The sequence below is a fragment of the Hyperolius riggenbachi genome, chromosome 10, assembly GCF_040937935.1.
Source record: "Hyperolius riggenbachi isolate aHypRig1 chromosome 10, aHypRig1.pri, whole genome shotgun sequence".
In the NCBI taxonomy this organism is placed as follows: domain Eukaryota; kingdom Metazoa; phylum Chordata; class Amphibia; order Anura; family Hyperoliidae; genus Hyperolius; species Hyperolius riggenbachi.
In genome coordinates this window covers 149,576,668-149,595,422 of record NC_090655.1, presented here as the reverse complement: position 1 = coordinate 149,595,422, position 18,755 = coordinate 149,576,668, and the positions used below count along the sequence as shown (strand labels likewise).

At 45.7% G+C, this 18,755-nt stretch overlaps 1 protein-coding gene across 1 annotated transcript in view; it reads left to right on the top strand.

Moving 5' to 3' along the window:
- LOC137536528 (synaptotagmin-15-like) overlaps nt 1-18,755 on the top strand; it is a 373,040-nt gene that overhangs the window by 296,173 nt on the left and 58,112 nt on the right. The window lies entirely within an intron of this gene.

Below are 18,755 nucleotides of genomic sequence, written 5' to 3'. Positions count from 1 at the left end.
TTTTGGTTTGCAACACGCAGCTAGCACTTTGCTAGCTGCGTGTGCAGTCTAATCCGCTCGCCGCGCCACCCCCCCCCCCCCAGACCCCGTACGCTGCCTGGCCAATCAGTGCCAGGCAGCGCTAAGGGGTAGGCCGGGACTCCCAATGACGTCACGACGTCGATGACGTCGGTGACGTCATGCCGCCCGTCGCCATGGCGACGGGGGAAGCCCTCCAGGAGATCCCGTTCTTTGAACGGGATCTCCTGATCTCCGATCGCCGGAGGCGATCGGAGGGGCTGGGGGGATGCCGCTGAGCAGCGGCTATCATGTAGCGAGACTTTGTCTCGCTACATGAAAAAAAAAAAAATTAAAAAAAAAGATTTGCTGCCCCCTGGCGGATTTTTTGCAAACCGCCAGGAGGGTTAAAGGAGTTATTTCGCGAAAAAAAAGTAGGCAGTTAAAAAATGTGACAGATGACAGGTTTTGGGCCAGTCCATCTTTTTAAGGGGGATTCTCAGGGCTTTCTTTGTTTTCAACAGCATTTCCTGAACAACAGTTGCAAAATCTAACTGACATAATAGTGTGCAAGTGATTAGGGAGGCCGGCTGGTATCTTGCTACTTTGGCAGTTAAACTGTTGTTCAGGAAATGCTGTTGAAAACAAAGAAAGCCCTGAGAATCCCCCTTAAAAAGATGGACTGGCCCAAAACCTGTCATCTGTCACATTTTTTAACTGCCTACTTTTTTCGCGAAAGAACCCCTTTAAGTAGTTAAAGGGCACCTGCAGCTCCACCCCCACAAAACGTTAGATACTTACCTCAGTAGAAGGAGGCTGCTTCCCCTCTTGGGCTGCATTAGGAACCTCTAGACACTCTTTGACATTAATGTCGAGCATTGCTTGCACCCACACTCCTCTTCATGTATGATTGTGCCCACACTGCACAGGTGCAGGAAATGTCCCGTGACTGTGCAGCAGCATGGAGCCGCTTGTGCACAGTCTTTTTCTCTATGCATTAACAGCTCCTTGTGGCTACACAGAGGGGAGAGAAAACAGTTCCTGTCCAGCAGCAGAGGGTTTGTAGACTTTGGGGGAAGCTTTTGGATTATCCAGAGGCTTCCCCCTACTGACGTATGGATGTAACTTTTTGTTTTAACCTTACTGGTTTGTTTAAAGCTTTTTATATATTGTAGGTGCTGAATGTGATGCATGTTGAATACTCATGCATGGTCTGCTCTCTTATGGAGTGTATCTTAACATTAGTGTTGGGCGAACATCTAGATGTTCGGGTTCGGGCCGAACAGGCCGAACATGGCCGCGATGTTCGGGTGTTCGACCCGAACTCCGAACATAATGGAAGTCAATGGGGACCCGAACTTTTGTGGTTTGTAAAGCCTCCTTACATGCTACATACCCCAAATTTACAGGGTATGTGCACCTTGGGAGTGGGTACAAGAGGAAAAAAAAATTAGCAAAAAGAGCTTATAGTTTTTGAGAAAATCGATTTTAAAGTTTCAAAGGGAAAACTGTCTTTTAAATGCGGGAAATGTCTGTTTTCTTTGCACAGGTAACATGCTTTTTGTCGGCATGCAGTCATAAATGTAATACATATAAGAGGTTCCAGGAAAAGGGACCGGTAATGCTAACCCAGCAGCAGCACACGTGATGGAACAGGAGGAGGGTGGCGCAGGAGGAGAAGGCCACGCTTTGAGACACAACAACCCAGGCCTTGCATGAGGACAAGAAGCGTGCGGATAGCATGCTTTGTACCACCATGCAGTCATAAATGTAATAAAGATAAGTGGTTCAATAAACAGGGACCACGCGGCAACGCTAACCCAGCAGCAGCACACGTGATGGAACAGGAGGAGGCGCAGGAGGAGAAGGCCACGCTTTGTGAGACACAACAACCCAGGCCTTGCATGAGGACAAAAAGCGTGCGGATAGCATGCTTTGTACCGCCATGTAGTCATAAATGTAATAAAGATAAGAGGTTCCATAAACAGGGACCGGCAACGGTAACCCAGCAGCAGCAGCAGCAGCAGCAGCACACGTGATGGAACAGGAGGAGGCGCAGGAGGAGAAGGCCACGCTTTGTGAGACACAACAACCCAGGCCTTGCATGAGGACAAAAAGCGTGCGGATAGCATGCTTTGTACCGCCATGTAGTCATAAATGTAATAAAGATAAGAGGTTCCATAAACAGGGACCGGCAACGGTAACCCAGCAGCAGCAGCAGCAGCAGCAGCACACGTGATGGAACAGGAGGAGGCGCAGGAGGAGAAGGCCACGCTTTGTGAGACACAACAACCCAGGCCTTGCATGAGGACAAAAAGCGTGCGGATAGCATGCTTTGTACCGCCATGTAGTCATAAATGTAATAAAGATAAGAGGTTCCATAAACAGGGACCGGCAACGGTAACCCAGCAGCAGCAGCAGCAGCAGCAGCACACGTGATGGAACAGGAGGAGGCGCAGGAGGAGAAGGCCACGCTTTGTGAGACACAACAACCCAGGCCTTGCATGAGGACAAAAAGCGTGCGGATATAGCAGCAATGCTTTTTGCCGCCATGCAGTCATAAATGTAATACAGATGAGAGGTTCAATAAACAGGGACCGGAAACGCTAAACCATCCCAGATGTTCATCGGTCATGTTACTTGGTTGGGGTCCAGGAGTGTTGCGTAGTCGTTTCCAATCCAGGATTGATTCATTTTAATTTGAGTCAGACGGTCTGCATTTTCTGTGGAGAGGCGGATACGCCGATCTGTGATGATGCCTCCGGCAGCACTGAAACAGCGTTCCGACATAACGCTGGCTGCCGGGCAAGCCAGCACCTCTATTGCGTACATTGCCAGTTCGTGCCAGGTGTCTAGCTTCATGCCCGGTTTCAGGTCCAGCGGTGCCAGCCACAAATCCGTCTGTTCCTTTATTCCCCTCCAAATTTCCTCCCCTGTGTGCTGCTTATCCCCAAGGCAGATCAGCTTCAGCAACGCTTGCTGACGCATGCCAACAGCTGTGCTGCACTGCTTCCACGATCCTACTGCTGCTGGTGCTGGGTTAGCATTTCCGGATGAGGTACAGCTTTGAGATGCGTTGGAGGAGAAGGAGTCAGAGAGGTAGGTGCTGCTGTTGTTATCCAGCTGTTTGCGGCGTGGGCAACACCCGCGCCGTAGCAGGTGAGGAATCGCTGCCAGGCTCCACAAGGTTCACCCAGTGCGCGGTAAGGGAGATGTATCGACCCTGGCCGAACGCACTCGTCCAGGTGTCAGTGGTGAGGTGAACCTTGCAGGCAACGGCATTCTTCAAGCTTCGGGTTATTTAGCTGACCACGTGCTCATGCAACTCAGGCACTGCAGAGCGCGCAAAGTGGTAGCGGCTGGGAACCACGTAACGTGGGATGGCCACTGACATCATGCCCTTGAAGCTGTTTGTCTCCACCACTCGATATGGCAGCATTTCGCAGGCCAGAAGCTTGGCTATGCTGGCTGGCTGTTACTGCCACGGCCCGGGGGTCATTTGCTGGCAATTTCCTCTTGTGCTCAAACATCTCAGAGACAGACAACTCAACCGTAGCGCTGCACACCGAAGGGCTGTTGGTTGTTGTGTTTGATGAACACTGGGAGACCTCAAGAGCACTAGTCCGGAAAGTGACAGTGTCAGCATCGTCTGATGTTTGTGAATGTTGTGAACCACGCAATGGCTGGGCTACTGCTGCTGCTGAGGCGGGTCTGGTGGTGAGTCTGGTGAACCCAAGGGAGGCAGTGTTTCTGGTGGTACCCTGTCCTGCCGCGTTTGCCCACAGAGTGGGATGTTTGGATAGAATGTGGCGGCTCATGCTGGTGGTGGAGAGGTTGTTAATACTTTTCCCCCTGCTCAGGCGGGTCTTGCACACCTTGCAAATCGCCATGGTAACATCCTCAGTGCAGTCTTCAAAGAAAGCCCAGACTTTAACTGGCTGAGGACTCGGACCTCGTGCGTGATGTGCTGGTGCTGCTTAACCCACTGCTGGACGCTTGAGAGGTCATCCAAGTAATTATCTGGTCCTGTTCTTTTGGATCTGTGAGGGTTGTTGTCCTGGACAACATGGGCAGTATTGAGTGGGTTTTCTTGGGTGCTCCCCTGTGGCCTGTACGTGAACCGTCAGGGGAAACACCTCTTCCCTTGCCCCTCCCTCTTTCACCGGATTTCTTCCTCATTTCACTTATCCTTAAAGTACACGCTGACTGGCAGCAGTACAGTGGCAGTACAGAAATGCTATACAGTGGTGGGTGAGCGGTGTACCACTATTGTCAGCAGTGACACAGAGCACAATGCTATACAGTGGCGGGTGAGCGGTGTACTACTGTTCCCAGCAGACACAGAGTGGAAGTAAACACAATGCTATATAGTGTGGCTGAGCCGTGTACACAGAGTGGCATTAAACACAATGCTATATAGTCTGCTATATAGTCACCCCGAACAGGGTGATGTTCTGCAGAACCCGAACAGTGGCAAACACTGTTCGCCCAACACTACTGGGAGGGAACGCAGATTTTAGTACCTAAACACACGATACAACATGTTTTCCGGGATCGGACTCTGAGGCACATACAGATGGTCCCGATCATCATCCTCATCATACAACTCTTCTCCTGAGTCTGACCCACCCACCACCTCTGCCACCCCAACATCCCCAGACACAGACCCCTCATCGTCCTCAACATTAACTTGGGATGCTGGCCTGAGCCAGACCTCCTCCTCCACATCAGGCCCCATCATCTCCTCAATGGCAGCCCTCATTAATCGCTCTGGCGACAGACTGATGGACACAACGTTCTCCTCCGGGGAGGGCTGCTGCTGACCACTGGCTGCTGGGGTGGATGTTATAGCTTGCGTGGGGCGTTGGCTGTTGCTGTTGTTGGGAGTGCTGCTCACAGCGGAGGTCTCTGGGGAACTCATGTTGAGCTCATATAGTGGTTGACGGTGAGTGGAGTATTACTGATCCCAGCAATATACACACTGACTGGCAGAGTACGCAATGCTATATAGTGTGGCTGAGCGGTGTACACAGAGTGGCAGTAAACACAATGCTATATAGTCTGGCTGAGCGAGCGGTGTACTACTGTTCCCAGCAGAATCAGAGTGGCAGTAAACAATGGTATATAGTCTGGCTGAGCGGTGTACACAGAGTGTCAGTAAACAATGGTATATAGTCTGGCTGAGCGAGCGGTGTACTACTGTTCCCAGCAGAATCAGAGTGGCAGTAAACAATGGTATATAGTCTGGCTGAGCGGTGTACACAGAGTGTCAGTAAACAATGGTATATAGTCTGGCTGAGCGGTGTACACACAATGCTATATAGTCTGCTATATAGTGTCAGTAAACAATGGTATATAGTCTGGCTGAGCGAGCGGTGTACTACTGTTCCCAGCAGAATCAGAGTGGCAGTAAACAATGGTATATAGTCTGGCTGAGCGGTGTACACAGAGTGTCAGTAAACAATGGTATATAGTCTGGCTGAGCGAGCGGTGTACTACTGTTCCCAGCAGAATCAGAGTGGCAGTAAACAATGGTATATAGTCTGGCTGAGCGGTGTACACAGAGTGTCAGTAAACAATGGTATATAGTCTGGCTGAGCGGTGTACACAGAGTGTCAGTAAACAATGGTATATAGTCTGGCTGAGCGGTGTACACAGAGTGTCAGTAAACAATGGTATATAGTCTGGCTGAGCGGTGTACACAGAGTGTCAGTAAACAATGGTATATAGTCTGGCTGAGCGGTGTACACAGAGTGTCAGTAAACAATGGTATATAGTCTGGCTGAGCGGTGTACACAGAGTGGCAGTAAACACAATGCTATATACTCTGGCTGAGCGAGCGGTGTACTACTGTTCCCAGCAGACACAGAACAGTAAACAGAATGCTATATAGTGTGGCTGAGCGAGCGGTGTACCACTATTCCCAGCAGACACAGAACAGTAAACAGAATGCTATATAGTGTGGCTGAGCGAGCGGTGTACCACTATTCCCAGCAGACACAGAACAGTAAACAGAATGCTATATAGTGTGGCTGAGCGAGCGGTGTACCACTATTCCCAGCAGACACAGAACAGTGAACAGAATGCTATATAGTGTGGCTGAGCGAGCGGTGTACCACTATTCCCAGCAGACACAGAACAGTGAACAGAATGCTATATAGTGTGGCTGAGCGAGCGGTGTACCACTATTCCCAGCAGACACAGAACAGTGAACAGAATGCTATATAGTGTGGATGAGCGAGCGGTGTACCACTATTCCCAGCAGACACAGAACAGTAAACAGAATGCTATATAGTGTGGCTGAGCGAGCGGTGTACCACTATTCCCAGCAGACACAGAACAGTGAACAGAATGCTATATAGTGTGGCTGAGCGAGCGGTGTACCACTATTCCCAGCAGACACAGAACAGTGAACAGAATGCTATATAGTGTGGCTGAGCGAGCGGTGTACCACTATTCCCAGCAGACACAGAACAGTAAACAGAATGCTATATAGTGTGGCTGAGCGAGCGGTGTACCACTATTCCCAGCAGACACAGAACAGTAAACAGAATGCTATATAGTGTGGCTGAGCGAGCGGTGTACCACTATTCCAAGCAGACACAGAACAGTGAACAGAATGCTATATAGTGTGGCTGAGCGAGCGGTGTACCACTATTCCCAGCAGACACAGAGTGGCAGTAAACAGAATGCTATATAGTGTGGCTGAGCGAGGTACACAGAGTGGCAGTAAACAGAATGCTATATAGTGTGGCTGAGCAAGCGGTGTACTACTATTCCCAGCAGACACAGAGTGGCAGTAAACAGAATGCTATATAGTGTGGCTGAGCGAGGTACACAGAGTGGCAGTAAACAGAATGCTATATAGTGTGGCTGAGCAAGCGGTGTACTACTGTTCCCAGCAGTGACACAATGACAGGGGGGACCCTGGCTAGCGTGGCTGGAGCGCGAACTACCCTGCCTGCCTACCCAAAGCTAAACCCACAGACAAATGGCGGAGATATGACGTGGTTCGGGTATTTATTTACCCGAACCACGTGACAGTTCGGCCAATCAGAGCGCGTTCGGGTCCGAACCACGTGACCCGTTCGGCCAATCACAGCGCTAGCCGAACGTTCGGGGAACGTTCGGCCATGCGCTCTTAGTTCGGCCATATGGCCGAACGGTTTGGCCGAGCACCGTCAGGTGTTCGGCCGAACTCGAACATCACCCGAACAGGGTGATGTTCTGCAGAACCCGAACAGTGGCGAACACTGTTCGCCCAACACTACTTAACATCACTACAGCTTGAACTACTTGATGAAAGATGATGTCTGTGGAGTACCCCCTACTGTTAACAAGACCATCTCAATTACCCCTTGACACATACAGTATAAATGTTAGGCATATTCATTATTTCCATTTAATTGCTTTTCAAACATTCATTTATGCTAGAAACCAGGGTTGTGCAGGCTTGTGCAGAGGGGGAAAATTTTCAATAAAATAGCCCCTTTGGCTGCGCAGAGGAAGCTCCGCCCTGATCATAATAAGCTCCGCCACCCATGCGACACTTTGGAGTGATTGGACAGGAATCTTAGTGTGGCCATTCCCTCAGCTGTGTGGGAGAATGATGCTGTCTCCCTGACAGCAGCACCCACTGTGACTTCTCCTTCCCCCAGCATCCACAGTGACCTCTTCCTCCACTTGGCCCCACAGTAAAACTAAACTAAAAATACTTATACATGCATTTTAATAACCCACAAAACTCACTTTAATAGCATGAAAATGACTGTTCCAAATACCACCTAAAATCAACCCAAGTATCCCCAGGGGTTTCTGACCCTATTTCTATTCTGTTTTGCAGGAAGATTATAATTTTATTTTGCAATCCATATTGAAATAACAAAGTGGAAAAACACAATTCAACAAATCTTCCTAAATGATAATAAGCTAAGACCAGTGGCGTAGCTAAGGAGCTGTGGGCCCTAATGCAAGTTTTTTGGGGCCCCCCAAGCACTCTACACATAACAATGACACGGCGCACCAAAACCTGCAAATGGCAACTACAGTGTCAGAGGTGCAAGAAGAGGATGGGGAACAGCTTGTTAATGATTACCACTATTCAAAGTATCTATAGAAGTGATTATTTATGAGCACAGGAACAATAGAGAGCATATACTGCAGTTGAGGGAGGGCCCTTTGGGGCCCCTCTGACCCAAGGGCCCCGATGCGGTTGCTACCTCTGCACCCCCTATTGCTACGCCCCTGGCTAAGACGGACCAGTGGGCAGGATTCAGAAGTTGTATACAGTACTTCCTGACAGTTCTCAGATGCACATAGCCTAAGGCTACTTACATGCACTCAAACAATTTCACCCTTAACAATCATTCATCGATTTTTAGGGTGTTTAGGGAAAGCTGAGGAGCATGTACTGTTAAGTGGAGAGGAGAAGGGTGACGTCGGGAAGCCATTGAGTGAGTGGAGTCCTGCAGCATGGGTTAACTCAATCCATTATGTCTTGGGGCAGCTGTATACATGTTAGATTCCCGGCCAAGACAGCCCAGTGCAATTGTCTCGGTCAAGTTTGCTTAAATTTGCGTATGAGGCTTAAGATGAGGCTTGACATGATGAGATTGACATGTGTATGTACAGTGCCAAGCGCACAAATAAATATGCTAATGCTGTGATGCTTTTCTTCTTTTTCTGAAATCTAAAAGAGTTAATATTCAGCTATACAGCTAAGAGTTTTTCTCCTCACTGATATGGAATTACAGTCATAAAATACTTTGCTCTCAGAAGCCCAGTTTTCTGTCAGGAGAGGATAGATAAAAAAAGGTCAAGAGTTCATATATTTGAGCACTCTGAGACACAGGGACAAACTGTTTCAATGAGCTAAACATAGCATAAATAAATATCTAAACGTAATTCTTAGAAATGGGAGGATAGATACAATTGTTTATCTCATCCCTTTATTTCTACTTAGGTTTCACTTTAAGGACTATTTGCCTTTCTTTATAAAAAATGGAACACTTGCATTAAAAGTAAAACTGTACAAGCCAGGTAAAAATGTCGAGTTGTGTTGAGTTTATGGACCTACACACAATTGGATAGCTTTAGACATCAGGGGTTGCGGAGGATTGGTAAAGCCTCTGGATCATCCGGAGGCTTCACCCTACTGACATTTTTTTCTTTTAAATTTACATATTTACTTTAACGACTTCAGGATCACAGGTTTTTACCCTTGAAAACCAAAACAATTTTCACACTTCAACGCTCCTCCCATTCATTCACCGATAACTTTATTGTTCCTTATCACACCGAAATAATCTATATAATGTTCTTTTTGACGCAATTTAGGCTTTCTTTGTGTGAGACTTTTTGCTAAGAATTATTTTATATGCATTTTAAAGAAAATAATAAGAAAAAAAGAAGAAAAATCATTATTTTTTAGTTTTCAGCCATTACAGCTTTAAAATAAAATGTGGTTCAATACATAAAACCCACACATTTTATTTGCCCATTTGTCCTGGTTATTACAATTAAATTGTGTCCCTAGTACAATTTATGGCAACAATATTTTATCTGGAAATAAAGGTGTATTTTTCCCCTTTAGTGATTATTAATAATATATCACTAATCACAAGATTTTATTTGCAAAATTAACAGCAATATACCCTCATGACATACATAACCTGCAGCAGTTCCACACTGCCCTTGCTCATGCGAAGCAGGAATACTTTACCAAGCTCATCGGAGCACAAGCTTCCAATCCCCGGCGTCTTTTTAGCACCTTCAACTCCCTGCTTAAACCCACCCCCCCCCCCCACCTTCTGTTTCCTCCCTCTCTGCCACAGATTTAGCCACCCACTTCACCAACAAAATAGTCTCCATCCGTCAGGAAATATCCAATCTTCAATCTTCACCTCCCACCTGCTCACAACCTACTCCTTCTCCACCCTATCCTCCCCTCACCTCCTTCACTCCTACTACCACTGAGGAGGTCAACCACCTACTGCAGACTTCCCATACCACTACCTCCCCCCTTGACCCTATCCCTTCTGATCTACTTCAGCCTCACTTCACGGATCTGGCCCCAGTCCTCACTACCATGTTTAACCTCTCCCTATCCACAGGCACCTTCCCCTCAGACTTCAAGCAGGCCACTGTACTGCCTCTGCTCAAGAAACCCTCCCTCGACCCCTCGCTACCCTCCAACTACCGCCCGATCTCCCTCCTCCCCTTCGCCTCAAAACTCCTTTAGCGTCTGGTTCACAAACGCCTGACCCAGTACCTCAATGCCAACTCACTACTAGACCCACTGCAATCTGGATTTCGGCCTGCCCACTCAACCGAAACGGCTCTCACCAAAGTGGTCAATGACCTTGCCTTAGCTAAAGCTGAAGGTAAATACACCATTCTCCTCCTCCTTGACCTTTCAGCAGCTTTTGATACAGTAGATCATCCCCTACTCCTCCAGTCCCTCCAATCCATGGGCATTCACGATCTCGCCCTGACCTGGCTTTCATCCTACCTCTCCAACCGCTCCTTCACGACCTCCTTCAATGAGTCCTCGTCCACCCCCAACCACCTCTCAGTGGGAGTCCCCCAAGGCTCGGTCCTTGGCCCCCTACTGTTCTCCCTATACACATCCTCCATTGGCAAGGTTATCTCCTCCATGGGTTTTAACTATCATCTGTATGCAGATGACACCCAAATCTATCTCCACACCCCTGACATATCCACCACTACCATGGACAAGGTCTCCTCCTGCCTATCTGCCATCTCCTCCTGGATGTCCGCTAGGTTCCTAAAACTAAATCTAGACAAAACGGAATTTATGATCTTCCCACCCCGGTCATCCCTGGACCTCCCAGATGTGCAAGTCACTGTTAACCACACTACTATTCACCCTACCTCTCAAGCCCGCTGTCTGGGTGTCACCCTGGACTCCGCACTCTCCTTCACTCCCCACATCCAAAACCTCACAAAGTCCTGCAACTTCCACCTTCGTAACATCTGTAAGATTTGCCCTTTCCTGACCCCTGCCACCACCAAACTCCTCATCCATGCCCTCATAATTTCCCGCCTCGACTACTGCAATGCCCTTCTGTCTGGACTCCCTAAGACCCGAATAGCCCCACTGCAGTCCATCATAAATGCGGCTGCCAGAATTATCCACTCCTCCCATCGCTCCACCAGGGCGGCTCCCCTCCGTGAATCCCTCCACTGGCTTCCTATCCAGTCCAGAATCAGATTCAAGATATTGTGTCTGACCTACAAATCCATCCACAAAACCTGTCCAACCTACATTTCTGATCTTACTCAGAGATACACACCAAGCCGCTCACTCCGCTCCTCCAATGAACTTCGCCTGACCGTCCCCCGCATCACCCAGTCCCATGCACGCCTCCAAGACTTCTCAAGAGCCGCTCCGACACTATGGAACTCCCTACCTCCATCCATTAGGGCAGCCCCCTCCTTCAACACCTTCAAGAAGGCCCTCAAAACTCACCTTTTCACTCTTGCCTACCACCCCTCACAATTGCTCTAAACCCACAGCCGAACTCTGGTCCCCTACCTCTCGTGTCCCTACCTCTCCCTCTAGATTGTAAGCCTTTGGGCAGGGTCCTCACTCCTTTTGTGTCCTACCTGATCATGCACCTCCATTACTGTGCACCCATGCTATGCATTTGAGTGAACCTAACTTGCCTAACTCCATGCTCCCATCCAGTGACTGACTAAGCATTACCTTGTACTCATACTGTGCTGTGTGATCTGGTTTTCTTGTATTCCTGTATTGTCATATTGCTGTTTGTCACCCCTAAATATTGTCTGTAACCTAAATTAATGTCCAGCGCTGCGTAATATGTTGGCGCTTTATAAATACAACAAATAAATAATAAATAAATAAATAAATATTAAAACGTCCCTAAAGTAACTATTTATGTAGTTTTTTTTAATGATGTAATTTTTTTTGTATTTTATTTTAACAAGAAATTGGAATTAAAAATACAATAAAAAAATATATTTTTCTATGTAACAGTGTATAATGGTGTATTTGGGAATATTTTTACTTTTTGGCCACAAGATGGTGCTTCACTAACCGTGTTCTATTAATAGAAACACTGAACCATCAGGTTTTTTGAATGAGAGCCTGGGTCTCGCTGCTGCAGGCTCTGATTTTTCACAGGCACGGTGATCAGTTCTGGGAACAGCTGTTTCCCATACCTCAATCATGGAAGGAGGGGATTGTGATGGCAAGGTGAATGGAAATGGCGCAGGGATCACGAATGGTGGCGGTAAGTAAGCAATATGCATAACTACGCCCCTGATCCGCAAGTGAAGTATACAGGGGATATGTGTAACAAAGATCCTGAAGTAGTTAAAGCAACTTAACTACACAAGAGTTGTGTTTTACACACTGTGAAATACTGGATTTCTCATTTTTGAGATACTTATTGAATTTGGTGTCAATATCAATCAATATCAATCAACTGCGAAAATCGTCCCCAAAGACTTCAATACAAATTAGCAAAATAGTGGAAATTTAAGGAAAATGTTGCAATTTTATGAAAAAGAACTTGTGAAACTGGTTTAGGCAAATTCGCCCATCCTTAAACCTGATACACACATCCAATTTTGATTGGTAAGTCATTGGCCAATTTTACCACTTCCATGTAGTATGAAAGCTTACCTGCAAAATCTGTTCACAGTATTGAAAATCTGTTGGCTCATATGGTAAGCAGGTGGTGAAATTGGCCAGTGAATGGCCAATCAAAACTAGGTGTGTGCATGCACCCTTAAAGCTGGTACACCCCTTTGATTTTGATTGACTAATGATTGGCCTATGTTACCACCTCAATGTAGTATGATGACCAACTTATATTGAATCCTATCAACAGAATGTGTAAATAAAGTTTCATACAACATGGTGATAAAATTGGTCAGTGATTGGCCAATCAAAATTGAAGGTGTGCACCAGGCTTATGTCTTTCCATGGATGAATGCCCTGGCCAACTATCAGCAGACCAAAATGTAGTGTGTATACTTAGCTTTTTTTCAACACTATTCAGAGGTTTTGTTGTTTATAACTTTTAAAAGACAAAATAATAATAATAATAATAATAATAGACCATAAAACCGTATATTCCTATTTAATTCACAATGCAGTAGCACTAAAATTGCTGTATCCAGGTGCAGTACTTTAGTACTGGCATGTGTGCTGAGACCTAATGCTGCCATTCAGATTTCAAGTTAATAATTTTAGGGCTTGGTACAGTAGGTTTTTCTTGATTTTCCAGGAGATCACTCAAGGTTGACAGTGAAGCAATTCCCTCTGGTAGAAAAAGAGGTCTTACTGGCAACTGCATAGAGACGTTAATCTGTCTACTATTACTGAAAATAAAATAATAGGTCAATGTAAAATATCCAGTACTTTTTGTAAACCATTGTAGGTGCTTCTCATCAAGTAAATTGTGAGTGTATTAATACAGGATTGGGTTTCATGGAGGACTCTAATCACTAGTATGAGGTTAGGTTTCCATTAAACTAAATATATAACAGATGGACAACTGATCAAAGATCCTTCCCTGCTTTGATATAGAGCACACATAGTACATAAATGTGATTTAAATTGCTATCCGATCCAGGCTGTAATTCACTCGTTGCCTTGATACAAACAACCGTACAATGTTGAGTCATTATAACAGGTCTCGCTTGATGGACACCTTGAAAATGTCATCAGATTTCTTTGCCTTTGAAGGTCAATGAAGAGCAATTAACGCATCCTTTTACAGCAATCATGTTGTCCAGAGATGCTGAATTCATTATAGATGTGATGCTTTTTGCCAAGCTAATTAAGTTGTGTTGAAATAGGAATGCATTTATACTATGGATTTACTAACTATTGTCATGCTTATCTTTATTTTTATAAGTGAAGAGATCTAGCAAGTTACATAAAAAATTAGGTGATATATATATATATATATAAGACACACAAAAAGACTGTGACAGTTTGTGAAGGGTATGAATAATTTTGAACTGGACACTTTTGCTCGAATGTAAATAATAGCTTAGAAATATTTTTTTTCCCACAATAATGTCTTATTGCCTTTTTGGAGACACCTATGTCATTTCCCGTCAAAAAATTAGTTGCTGGTTGAATAAAAGTAAATTTAAGTCAAAATTTGCCAGGGGTATGAATAATTATGGGCAGAAAATTGAACATTGGGGGGACAGCGTCAGGGGGTTTCATTTAATTCATCACTCGTCCTTACCGCTACGTACCTGACTGACCACAACGGGCTCAACATCTTGCAGCATGTCCTATCGACATTCTCAGACAGAAATTGGTTGCATCGTCAATTGGGTGTGCACTTGGTGCCACAGATTTTTATCCGATTTGATAATTATTATCGAATCAGATGGTCGATAGGCCACCAAGTCGCTAGATGTATGGGTACCATTAATGTTTAGCTAATACAAATCCACGAACCATATGACATTACATTTTCTTATTGCCACTATTGAGATTATTATAGTTCTTGGCAGGACAACGTAACCTAAGCGTATTTTGAAGGATTTTTTGGTGTCAGATACATTTTGTCGCCATCTTAGCCAGTGAAGACCCAGTTAATGAGGGGTTAAATGGTCTCTCTAGGGACCTGGGTGGCGGTTTGATACCTTTGACCGTGTTAGAATGCTGCAGTGAGACAACCTTGTGACACAGGTGGAGAGTGACTGTGCGCAGACGGCGGTCAGCAGGGATGCACAGCAGGCCATTAACACTGGAATTAGGAAGCTTGAGTAATTATATGAGAAAAAAATCTCATTTGTGGTGGAATATTAAATACAATAAAGAATACATAGATGATAATTTTTCCCCCCTATTGCTCAGGTTTCAAATACTCCCACACAGAATAAATTGGAGTCCAGAATTCAAAAGGAAGTGGGAAGCTTTTGAAAACTGTGCACACGTGTGCTTGTCACTGATGAATGATTTAGATGAGGCTGAATTAATCAATCTTGATGGTGAAATTGAGAAAATAACAGCTGAGCTGAAAACAGCTGTTATATAAAAAAAACTGAACGAACAATTGGAACAGCATATTAAAAAATACAATAAGGATCTTGTAATTCTATGGGATAAAAAAATTATTTCATGACCGCTTGGCAAATAAATCGGGCCAAGCTTATAAGTGGGATGTCAGACCCACTCCTTTGTGTCAGCTGACTGAGTGTCAGCTCAGCTGCTTCAGAATCAAGTCAAAACTCAGAACCCAAAAAATCAAGATACCCAATACGTTTTCAGGAAAAAAATTAACAATAAATAGTCCACTAATAAACGGCAACAAAAATGTGGGAAGGATTTGGGAACAGCCAGTTGGGGTGGGTGGGGGGGGGGGGGGGGAGGGGTACAGCCGCAGTCGTCCTCAGTATCATCTTCAGCTCCTTTTTTAGAGTAAACAGACCCATATTGGGTGAAGTTGTAAAAGATAATGAAGGGACAGATTTGTACGTGACAATTTACAAGTGATTAACCTTACGGGTGAGGATTTACCCAGTTCAGTTAGCCAATTATTAAATCGAGGTTTGGGCTTCTGTCCACCGCAGCAGGTGTATAGATTTGACCTTGTTGTTGATTTACATCTATTTTGTAGGAAACTGTTTTTACAATCCACTATGCAGAAGCGAAATATTAGAAAATCTGTGCCATCCTCGTTATCATTGACCCTTACTCAGGGAGACAGTGAGGCCTTGTAAGACCTTAATTTTCGTTTTGATTTGAATAAGTTTGATACTGGGAATGATCTGGAGACGTCTGCGGCTGCCCTATATGGTGATTCTTTAATACCACACTATGTCACCATTAACGAGCAATTCACAAGTAGATCTACACGTTTTCCACCTTTGTCCACTAATGTGGGTATACGTTGCTTCATTGGGGCAGTTGAAAGGTATGTTGCTAAGCTAAATGTGACCAATGATGGGGGATCAGTGGCATAGCAATAGGGGTTGCAGAGGTAGCGACTGCATGGCGCCCTTCCTAAACCAAAGTATAAGCTGTTTATTGGTCCTGAGGTGGTAATAATCACTTCTATAGATGCTTTGAATAGTAGTTATTAACAAACTGTTCCCCATCCCCTTCTTGCAACTCTAATACAGTTGATGACATTGGCAGGTTTTGTTGCACCGTATCAATTGTATGGAGTGCTTGGGGGGCCCCAATGTAAATCTCGAACTGGGGCCCATAGCTCCATAGATATGCCACTGTGGGGGATCTGATTTGACTGAGAGTGAATGTGAGGCTTTTGACTTTCTAACCACTCGTAGAGACTGGATCATAAAACCCTCTTACAAAAGGGGGCAGTGTTGAGGTGTTGACAACTCTTGAGTACAGGGCCATGTGCATGGACCTTTTGGTCCAGCAGGGGTGCTGTGTGATGGCCTCGGCGTCGAGAGCTTATCGTTGTGAATCTATTTTGTTTTCCTTGATTGAAGATGCTAGAGTGAGAGGTGTCATTAATGATGAGGTGACATCCTTTTTTAAAGTATTAAACCCCATACTTCCCACTTTTCATGCACTTCCAAAGGTGCATAAGTGCCTTCAGAAGCCTCCTGGACGCCCAACTGTCTCGGGCAGGGACTCTTTGACGGAGAAAATAAGCATATATGTAGACAAACACCTACAACCTGATGTACAGGGGTTACCCTCCTACATCAAGGACACTACACACTTGTTACATGTATTAGATGATATTGTGGTCCCACAAGGCACCCTTTTAGTGTCTCTTGATGTCGAGTCCCTCTACTCATGCATCCCCCATGGCCCCGGGGTCTAGGTGGTGGCCAATTTCCTGGGGGAATTGGGGGTGCAGGATGCTGCGCACACTAGTTTTGTTTTGGACTTATTAAAATTTTTGTTTACGAATAATATCTTCACACTTGACGGTGACAGATACCTCCAGATACAGGGTGTGGCGATGGGGACGACGTGTAGCCCGTCATTTGCAAACCTGTATCTGGGAGATTGGGAAAGACTCATTGTAAGGTCTCGGCAGGTCACCGCCGATGGCCCTGCCGCTGACTCAGTTTGTTCCGGTCCCTGCCGCTGACTCACAGGCATGCAGGGCGGCAGGAAGAGGACACGTCTCAGTGCGCGCTCCGTCTACGCAACAGTAGCCACGTGTCTCCCTGCGTGTCAGCTGATAAGCTTACATGCCAAGCTCCAATTGGTCAGGACTAGTATTTGAACCAGGTGAGCGCTCTGGTTGGCGCCCGTGATAGCCAATGCTGGGCTTGTAGCTGAGATTGTGCTCACACCAAGTGTTTGTCTTGCTGCAGATTGCTATCTGTCTTTGGATCAAACTTCTTGCAGATTGGATTACTCGTTATTGACCCGGCTTGTACCTGACCGCGCATCTCTATTGGACTACCTGTTGCCAACCTCGGATTTTTGCAGAACGCTGCCTGCCCTGAACCCGGCCTGTCTGAACACGCATCTGTATTGTTATTACACTTTTGTCTGGATTGCCTCAGCTCAAAGGCCTCAGGTGACTATTCAAGTATACTGTGTTTGCACTACCTTGCTGTGTATGGTGATTGCTATTTGCCAGGTTGTATGATACATCTACCTGCAGGGGGTTTTGTAGTTTTATTACTAAACAGGCGTTTCCTCAGGTGTTAGGGCTGGGTTATAAGTCAATCATATGGGCATACAGCCTGACCTATAGCACGTAGCCAGACAAGCCTGACAGTGTCACAGGCCCGAATCCCCTATTCAAAGGAGACTAACGGGGGGGGTCTCCATCATGGAGGAATTACAACAGCAAATATTGATCCTCACACAGGCTGTTAATGTCCTCACTGAACAAGTTTCTGCTCAACAACAACAGCTGACTCAGTTGGCCAATGCCATATCACATATCGAACTTTCTGCTTCTGCTTCTGGATGTTCTCTACCTCCTCAAAAGGACCCTAAAATGCCTATACCGGAAAAATTCTCTGGCGCCAGATCTCAATTCAGCAATTTCATGAACAACTGTTTAACCTACTTCAAAGTGCGTTCTCAATCCTTTGGTTCAGAATCTCAAAGAGTGTCATTTGTTATATCTTTGCTTCAAGGATATTCCCAATCATGAGCTTATGGCCTACCAGCTGAGCATGAAGCCTTATCCTCAGTGGAGAACTTTTTTAAAGCAATGTCTGTCTTGTACTCTGATCCTGATGTCACCTCTACTGCAGTTCAAAAGTTAAGGAACTTGCGACAAGGTCGCTGGATAGTAGAGGAGTATGCCACAGAATTTAAATAATGGTTTGTTTTGACTAATTGGAATGATTCTGCTCTCATGGATAAATTTCTGTTTGGACTCTCAGATACTGTTAATGATATCCTAGTCAGTCATCAAGTATCTGCTTCTCTTGAAGATGCTATTACTTTGGCAATCAGGGTTGACAGGCGTGTCAGACAATGCCGTCAGGCAAAGTTTCATGTGACAGTTTCCCCGATCCCTGAGGATCCTCTGGATGATCTCCTATTCTGGAGTCTCCTATTCTGGATGATCTTATGGAATCTACTTCAGAATCTCCTATGTTTGATGATCCTCTAGAATCTGTTTCAAACCCTTGTATGTTCGATGATCCTGAACCCATGCAGTTAGGTGGTGCTAGGTTAACTGTAGTGGAGAAAACCAGGAGAAGGCTTGGGGGTTTGTGTTTGTATTGTGGGGGTGCAGGCAGGGCACTTTGCAGTTACGTGTCTTATAAAGAAAAATAAGTTG